Genomic DNA, 9,916 nt, shown 5'->3' on the forward strand with positions numbered 1-9,916 from the left:
GAAGATGTCAACTGTGACATGATTGATGGGGAAGTTAAATGATGACAAGATGCATGTAACTAAGCAAAAGAGCAATCTGTTAAAGTCACAATGATGACGAAGTAGTATGTACCAAAGCTTGTCTACACTTCTGCTGCATACTCGTGTTCTTTTCTTACATACTTTTAGGGTGTATTATAAGTAGACAAATTGGGACGCAGCATTAGAGTCCATGGACATGAAACAGAAACTAAGGCTGAACGTGACACCTATGGGATAGTTTTAGTTATTTATTTATTTATTTTTTAAATTAAATAAAAGCCCATAGAACTCTAAGTCCTCACCATCCTTTGAACCAACCCTGACACATAAATGTATAACTCACATGTCTTTTAATGGCTGAAATTAATGTTAATGAATTAGATTATAGTCATCTGCTTGTTTATTGTATTTTTTCCTGTTCAGTAACATTTGAAACAGAGAGTATGTACTATTTGATACATGGATTAAACACTGGGTTGTAAAAATATTGAGATTCTCTGTCATTTGTGGGGAATGTGGAGTAAAGAGATGTGTGTTTAGACTAAGAATTGAGACTCTCTGCTGTTGACACACCTGGTCCTGACACCAAGCTACAGATTCTAAAGCTCACAAATCACCATGGAAACACAACAGATAAGGGGAGAGGCAGCAGTGCTTAAGCCTGTGACTATATTCATTGGTAAGTGTGAGATGTGTTTGTCCGGGATGGTGAAGACCTGTAATGGTACATGCCTCTGAGACTCTCTACATTATTTAGTATGCTACATTCTGTGTGCCCTTATAGTGGCGTTTTTTTTTTTTTTTTCTCTCTTTTTTCAGGTTTTTTTTTTTTTTGCATTTTGCATTTTGAGCTAAGGCTACATTTCAACAGCTAAATCAATTATCCAAACACACTGGACTGATGATGCTTTCTAAAGCATGGCATATATACTCATTTATTTGAGCTCTAATAGGTGTATTTATATATGATTATAGAGCATTACATGTATCAAACAATGAAAACATTGAAGTTGTTTAAAATGTTTCGAGGAAATATGACCCACAATACCTTGACTGTAAATGGTATGGATTTTTCAGTACCTTGTGTGTGTGTGTGGGGAGGGGGGTGCTGGTTCAATCCACATATATGCCATCTTCTCACTGAGTTTATCTGGATGACTGGTCGAGGAGGGAGAAATGTTGATGGGCATACGATGGAGAGACAGACCGAATGGAGAGAGAAGGGTGTCATCACAGATTAGTGTAATGATGGCGAATGAGCCGCAGGAATCCAATGACTCTTTTACTCTGCATCACAAATCAGGGCAATTCTGACATGACTCAAGATGGAGGGCCTCCCTGACACCCCCGCAGGGAGGGTGACTCTCATGGTACCAAGATTCTGAACTGGATTATATAACCACGAGACAAATGAAAATTAATGGCAGTTATTTTCACACATTTAATATGACTTAAATAGTGAAATGTGTCGTCAAAGTGGCATGCTTTTTAAGGTAACAAGCAGAGTGGCAAACTTTTAGAGAGAATATTTAAATAGCTTTAAATAGCTTTTAAAAAAACATTTCTCCTGGGAATTTCTTTTTTATGTTATGCAGTACAAATGCAAAGCCACAAGGAGGAGAAATTGGAGTTTATTTTTAATTATTTAATAATGCTTATGCAATGTATACCCTGCTTTAGTCTCCTTTTTAAAAAAAAAAAAGAAAGAAAGAAAAAAAAGAAAAAAAAAAAAGATCAGTGACCCAATTTCGACTAAAGACAGATCTTGTTCTGCATTGGGATGTATTGACAGTGCATATACTGTTCATATAAACACCAGGACAGTGAAAAGACTGCATAATTTCCCAACCCCATGTGAACTAATTTGCTGTCTGTTACTATGTGGCATTACCCCATGAGCCTCATGTTTACCCTCCTGCTTGCATTTTTAATGTTTGTGATAATTTAAGGGCATTGGGTTTCCAATGTGTTAATTTGTCATGTCTGAATACAAAATCTAGTTAATTATCTGGAAATATTAAAGATTAAAATATTAAAAAAACATTGTGGACACCACTGTGTGTCTAGTCCCCAAGAGCTGAAGGATAATACATGTCTCTTGAATTTTGATTATTTTCTTAATTTAAGTGAGGCTTCTGAGTTTGTAATTTTGTTGTCAGCTACTAAAGAGAATTTTGAACAGCTTCATATTTTTGCAGCTTTATTAAAGAAGCTAATCAGTTTGATTGGTCAACCTATTTTGATAAAGTAACTTATACTATATGCTTTTTTAATTTATAATTTTATATTAAGATTTTTTATTACCACATAAATCAAGGTAATGTGATTTCTCTGGTTGGTATTGGGTTGACATGATCTCAAACTGGCATCTCCACCAACAAAAAGGCTCTTGATGTTAATCTGTCAGAGGGTTGGATGTGCATTCCCTGAATATCATCAGAAATGCAAGAGATGTGCTGAGAGGCTGCTCCCTGTCTGTCAGTAATGAGAATTTCATCCCAGCTGGGAGAGCTCTGGATGTGGAGATGTCAGCTTTTGAACATAACCTTGATTTGCACTGATAATGTGGCCTCTCCGGCTGTGAGTATGAATATTCACCAACCCTTGTTTCTTCCTGCTATGAGGAGGCTTAACATTCGGCTACCCTTCAACAATACATACTGTATAGCAACTGCACCTATAACCAAGACAACAAAAACCCTTAAGCTTCTTTAAGAATGATATTACATTACTGTTAAGTTTGGGGATGTTTTCTTTTTCTCTTTCTTTTTTCTTCCTTTCTTTTTTTTTTTTCCTCACCAAGGAAATTTATTTCATTATAAATACAATTATAACATGCATTCTGGTTTTGTTTCAGTTTGTGGGTGGGCTTGGTATGAATGTAGTTCAATTTCCTATTTCAGTTAGGCTACGTTTACACGGTCAGTCCAAATCAGATCACTTGTGTATCCGATTAGAATCTGATCTAAAATTATTGTGTGCAGTGGAAGCAGACAAGTAAGCAGAGGGACAGAAGCTGTGTTTAAGTAATGCGTTTAATCTAATCAGCTTATATGGGCGGGGTTGGAATTTGCGAATCAGCTGATAGAGCTTGACTACGAGGCCTGCCTGAACTAATGCAGAATGCTTGATTTCAGTCAGGACCACTTAAGTAAAAAATTACAAGAGACAAACTTTAGTAAATTTTTTATTGGCATATTTTGCTACAGGTTCATTTGGTGGTATGGCTCTGCTCTAAATTCCCCATCCTTTTCATAAGCTCTATGAAAGCTAAGACCGGAAACAGCAGCTGCTTCTGGGGACAACCTCCCTTTTTTTTTTTAACTGGGAGAGCAGCACAAAATCCCCCCAAAACAGACCATACCAGGCAATTCTCCCTGGTTCTTCCTGCTAAATCGAAGAGCCAGCCGAGGATCCAGATGTGCATTTCAGGAAGCCAATGCAACAATAATTATAAAAGAACAAATCAAGCTACGTGAAGCTAGTATGAGAAATGTAGCTACAGCAAACAACATAAATATTTGCGTCAATTGCATTTTGAGAAGCAAGTTAATTTAAGCACTAGTCGCATGCGTTAGCGCTCTTCCCAAAGCACACGTGAGAATTTGAAATCGAAAGCAACCTTCCATCAGTGAATTTCATATTTTTATATATAAGCCCACGGCATTCCAAACAACATAAACGATGCCTTCATAGACCATTTGTACTGAAAATAGGCCTACCGACGGGTAGACCACAAACAGCAAGTGCAAACATCAAGCAAAGCATGTGTTTCTCACAACTCTCTCATACCCTGTGCAATGAATCCTGTGAATGTAATTTGCTTCAGCTTTTCTGAACTTCATGCTCAACTTCAAAGAAATTAATTGAAAACGCTCACTCTGCTCCTTGCCAGTGGACATGCACCAAGCACACGCAGTGTCATCACGCATATGTGGTCAAATTTACAGTATTTAAATGTAAATAGGCCCAACAGCTATTGAAGCCATACTATTTATTTTCAAGCCATGGATCAGGGAGCAGAACTCATTGCTTTTCTCAAGGATGGCTCAAGAGTCGGCCGGAGGTAACGTTCATAAGCAGCTCATTGCCATACACTAGCAAACCACTGACTATTAAAACACTATTCTTTGGCTTGACTACGAGGCCTGCCTGAACTAACGCAGAATGCTTGATTTCCCGGAAGGAGCAGCTGTGCCGTAGAGTTACAGCAGAACAGACTGTTTGTGATGTACTTTTAAAAGGTAAGCCATTTAAACTAAAGTATAATATTTTATATTATCAGTACATCTGAATCAAATTAACTTGTGTAAATATTAAAGCATGATAGCTGATAATGCTCACTAAATAAATAGTTTTAGGGGATGTTATCAGATAGTATGTTATAGATTAAAACAGCTTATTAATTGTAAAAACTATTAATGCAGTTTTATCCATCATTGTGTAATTAGAGAAAAAGGCTTATAAACGGGGTTAAATATAACTTTGGGGCTTATAGTGGTGGGTGGACGTGGTGTTACGACCACTAGGGGTCAGCCGTAACAGAAAGGAAGCGAGTCTCAATAACAGTGAGATATCAAATACTACAAACTTTATTTACAATGAAAATAAGGGTTTAACGTCAGGGGCAGACCCGGCCAAAACAACAAAACAAAACAATCTTCTTTTAGAAACTAAATTACCTCAACGAAAATAAAGGCAACAAAATACAACTTAACTTACCTACCTCCCTTAACCATAAACAAAGTAAAAATAAGATACAAATAAATTCAATTCAAACCCCCTACCTCCCTTAAAGTGAAATAGTATTTACAAGAATTTACAATAGTATTTACAGAGTCTTTGGCAAACAAATCAGATTCGGAATTCAAGTCATAGTCAAACAGGCAAAGATTAAATAAACCAGGGAATCAGAAACAACAATAACAATAAACAAACACTCACAATCTCAGTAAACACTCACAATCTCTCTGGCACAACACTCTCAATCAAACCATGACGAAACGAACAATAGAAAAAGTCAATGAAGGCGAAGGCGAAGGCGAAGGTGAAGGATGATGGCGCGAAGCACAAAGTCAACGAGGCACAAGGCAGAGGCTGAGTGGTTGGGGTGGTCCTTATGTACGGGTCAGGTGCTTGGCTGGACCAATCACAGTTTGCAACTGGTTAATGGAGACAACGCCCACCTGGAACACAAACACGTCTATAGAAACAGAGCTCTTTCAGGATAATCTGAAAACCACACCCACCGGGGGGTGGAGGGGGAACAATCCATTCGTCTACATTGACTTTGTATAGCGTGAGGCTACACAGCGATAATGGACACAGCAATGCATCATGTTTGTAGTGCGATCCAGTAAAACATACAATATATATATTTCAATTCAGACCTAGTGATACTATTATTTTTATTACTCCACTAGGTCTGAAATATATTGTTTGCTGCAAACATGATGATCTTAAATTTATTAATTATTAATTTACTATTAATAAATGTGTAAAGTTGCATAAAATGGAAATACTCAAAAGTAGGCTAACTACATTACCTCAGATGGATGAATGGTTGGATTCCACAACTGGTAAAATAAAACATAAGACAATACAACATTTACTGTAGGAGCCATACAATTTACTGGTGACTTAATTTAAAAAATTAAAAAAAACTGTTCTGTTGCACTTCTGATTTGGCAGTGAAATTCGACGATTTTGGGTGTGTAAGATGTGAAGGATTCTATGGTCCACTTAGTATTTTCACCCCATAATGGCGGCCGCGCCATCTAGTTGTTGTTACTTAAAAATTATCAGAGTGTTGCCTCTTGGGTTCTATAGTCTTTGAGCACGCTCACACTCACCCACTGCGAAGTTTTGTTTTGCCGTGGCCAACAACTCAAAGGGGCGATTTCCCGGACAGGGTTTAAATTAAGCCAGGATAGGCCTTAATCTAGAATAGTTAATCGTGTCTTAAAAAATGTCTTTCTGAAACACAGATTAAGTACAGATTACTAAAACCTGGACTATGGAGTCCTGACTTAAAATAAACTAGATTAATTTAAAACCAACTGTGCTCATCTGAATTAGCATGAGAGAGGTTGCCTGTAAAACATGAAATGAACCAAGAAAAGCTTAAAATTGCATGGAACTGAGAAGCAAATCCAAGGAAATCAATGGCAGCAGAAAAAGACTGCAATCTCAAAAAAACAAAAAACAAACAAAAAAAACACTTTACTAAACAAGAGACAGTTCTTTTAAAGCAAGTAAAAGACATCAGCTGTGAAAAAAAAAAAAAATGCCTGGAAATCTGTTTGTAATTAATTCTATTTAAAAAGATGAATTATATATAACAATCCTATGATTATTAATGCTTTTGTTTTATCTTTACATAGTAACAAACTAAACATAACTATTTACATATGTGATGATCAGTGTTGGCAGTCTAGAAATATTACTGGTTTGATCCAAAGCACTATCAGAGTGATTGCTTCATTATATATATATAAAAAAAATGCAATTCTTTTTAGCAGGTCCTCAACCCAAACACAAGCTCTACACTTCACCACAATGGTAATCTCCAAAAAACACTAACATATAAAAAACCTTTACATAATAGAACATGAAACGGTAAGATGTCTCTCCATATTCTCATCTTTCTAAAAAAATGCATAAAATAACACTTTTTCAACATTTACTCTCCCACTTCAGCCCGGTGCAAAGCATGATGGGAAGTGAAAGTCTTGTTTGATTGGATTACTTGACTGAAACATGTTATTTCAAAATGAAAACATCAAGTGAGTTCTAGTGACCATTTCAAGTAAATTTAACATGATGCAATCACATTTGAACCAAAAACAATGGTGTTAAATCAAAATAAGATGTTTAAATAAAGTGAACAGCATCAAAAAAAACAAAAAAAACAATCATATATATATATATATATATATATATATATATATATATATATATATATATACATACATACATATATATATATATATATATTGAAGAGTTTGGTTCCAAAACGCGATAAACGCCATTTTCAAAAAATTGAGTTTCCACCAAAATCAGTATTGTATCTGGTCGGTATTGAAAAGTCATTTATTAATTTTGCGCAAAATGCGATATCCGTCGTGTTATTCTGTCATGTTTTCTCCCTTTCTTTCCAAAACGCGACAAACGCCAGTCTCCTTTTTCTGCAGAACGCGATATATCCGCTCAACCGATCACAGCGCTCCATTCCACCCACTGTAAACACTGAAGGCTTTTTTAAAAAGCCGTTTTTAATACCAATGTACTCGGCAAATGTGTTTATTTAACCGTGCGGTGGCGCCAGATACTCTTTAATCGGTAATGTCAAATAATTTAACAAGATTCATTTTGGGAGCGACGGCTGAATGTATTTTTAGTAAAATGCCTGTATATAAGATAAATATTGGCAAAGTTGAGACTCTGTCATGTATATGAATCAACTTACTTTGTTGTGTATTTTCAATTTGAAAAATAACTTTGATATTGATGGATTAATTGCATTTTGAAAAAAAGTGTCATGGATTTATTGCATTTTGGGGGAAAAAATAATACGTTTTTATAATAAACTTTTTAAAATCAAAATGTAGATTTGAATTTTTTATGTTTTTATAACCAAAAGATGCTATGTGAAAGTTTGAAACAGAAAATAGTGGTTTTCATCTTGCCACTTTCTTGGTAAAGAAAACACCTTTTTACTCAAATTAATCAAAATGGAGTTATTGCGTTTTGGAACCAAACTCTTCAATATATATATATATATATATATCCAAGTAATACATGTGTCTTCTTTGAAACACAACGTTAATCTGAAGTTAAACCTGCCTCTGTTACAGATCCCTTGTTCCCCTGGACTCCATTTCCCATGATCCTCCTGTTTCGTCACCTGCACTCACTTCCCTCGTCAGCTCCTCATCATCACGGATCACCTGCACCTGGACTCTATTATCTGCACTCCCTTTATAATGCACTCACTTCCTGCACTCCTTGTCCGTTCTCTGTTGTGTTAAGTGTCAGTTTGGTGTTCTCTACCTGTGTTTATTAAAGTACTACTATTATTTGTGGAAATCCGTATCTGCCTCATCTCTACACCAGCGACCCGTAACAGAAGAACGGACCTAAAAACGCTGGATTTCCATAGAAAAATGGAGACTTTCCCCAGCTCCTTGGCTCCTGCTTCTCCCATGCCTCTAAGCTCCTTCACAGCCGGCGATCGTCTCATCGGGCTCCTACAGGTGGGTCGTTCGCTGGAGAGGTATGTGGAGGAGTTCGTTGAGCTTGCTTTTTTGTCTGACTGGCCTGAAGCATGTGTGATCTCCCTGTTTCTGGATGGACTAGATGATGACACCATCCGTTTTGATGAACCTGATTATCGCTTCTCCTTAAGCGAAACTATCAATACCATTTTTTGGTTAAATGACTCCAAATTCTATGTCGATTGGGTTCAGGATGGGTGTTTGTCTCTAGTCCATCCAGAAACACGGTTGGCCGGGCTAGTCAGTCAGCCACCGTCTTCCTCCGCATACCCCTCCAGCGAACTTCCTGCCTGTTACATGCCGGACCCACACTCCACTGCTGGGTCCAGAAGGCGGAGGAAGAAGAGAAGGCCCAAGTCCACTCCATCCTCTGCGTCCGAGCCAAGTTCTCCAGTCTCCGCCGAGCCAAGTTCTCCAGTCTCCGCCGAGCCCGCACCCGTTCCTACGGGGATTTTAATTATATTTGAGGGAATGAACTCCGAGCCCGCTCCAGCCCTCTCCGAGCCCGCTCCAGCCCTCTCCGAGCACGCTCCAGCCCTCTCCGAGCACGCTCCAGTGGCAGAAGGGATTCTGGTGGAGTATGAGGGGATGAACGAGCCCTCAGCTCCAGCCGCCGCCACCGAGCAATCCGCTCCAGCCGCCGCCGCCGAGCAATCCGCTCCAGCCGCCGCCGCCGAGCCAGCCGCTCCAGCCGCCGCCGCCGAGCCAGCCGCTCCTACTATGAACTGTGTTTTTGAACCCTCCAGCCCAAAGACTGTGTTCCCTCCCTGCCTCCCTCTCCCGCCTCCTCCCACTAATGTCCACAATGCACCTCCACCTCAAGCCACCTCACCCAGGACTCCACCTCGGCCCGTTGGTCCAGATGCTCCCCCTTGGCTCCAACCTCCCTCATCTCCACCGTGGCCCATCAGTCCACCAGTTCCGCCAGGCTCCATCCTCCACCCGGTTCCGCATCAGTCGTTCGTCGGCCTTCCCTCACATCAGGACTGCACTCCTCGGTTTTCACCTCGTCCCTTCGTCCCTCATGCTCCGTTGGCTTCCTCACTCCCTCCTGCGTCCCTTTGGTTGGCTGTTGCTCTGGCTCCTCTGCGGCCTTCTGGAGCCCCGCCTGCGCCTCGGTCGGCCGAGCCTGCGGCATCGCCCTGTCCCGCCGGATCCTCACCGCCACCTGGGCTCGTCGGCAATTCGGCTACGGCACCTGATCCACCACGGCAGCCCGCTGCACCTGACCCTCCACGGCAGCCCGCTGCACCTGACCCGCCGTGGCAGCCCGCTGCACCTGACCCACCGTGGCAGCCCCCTGCACCTGACCCGCCGTGGCAGCCCGCTGCACCTGACTCTCCATTGCAGCCCGCTGCACCTGACCCGCCATGGCTGCCCACGGCCCCTGACCCGCCATGGCTGCCCACGGCCCCTGACCCGCCATGGCTGCCTTCGGCTCCTGACCCGCCATGGCTGTCTTCAGCTCTTGACCCGCCATGGTTCTTGGACCTGCCCTGGAGACCTCCACTCCAGGGTGCCCACCCCCCTCCCGGTTGTTCCATCTACGGCGTGAGGACACGCCTACCAGGAGGGGGAGGTACTGTTACAGATCCCTTGTTCCCCTGGACTCCATTTCC

The sequence above is a fragment of the Megalobrama amblycephala genome, linkage group LG8 (assembly GCF_018812025.1).
Source record: "Megalobrama amblycephala isolate DHTTF-2021 linkage group LG8, ASM1881202v1, whole genome shotgun sequence".
Classification (NCBI taxonomy): domain Eukaryota; kingdom Metazoa; phylum Chordata; class Actinopteri; order Cypriniformes; family Xenocyprididae; genus Megalobrama; species Megalobrama amblycephala.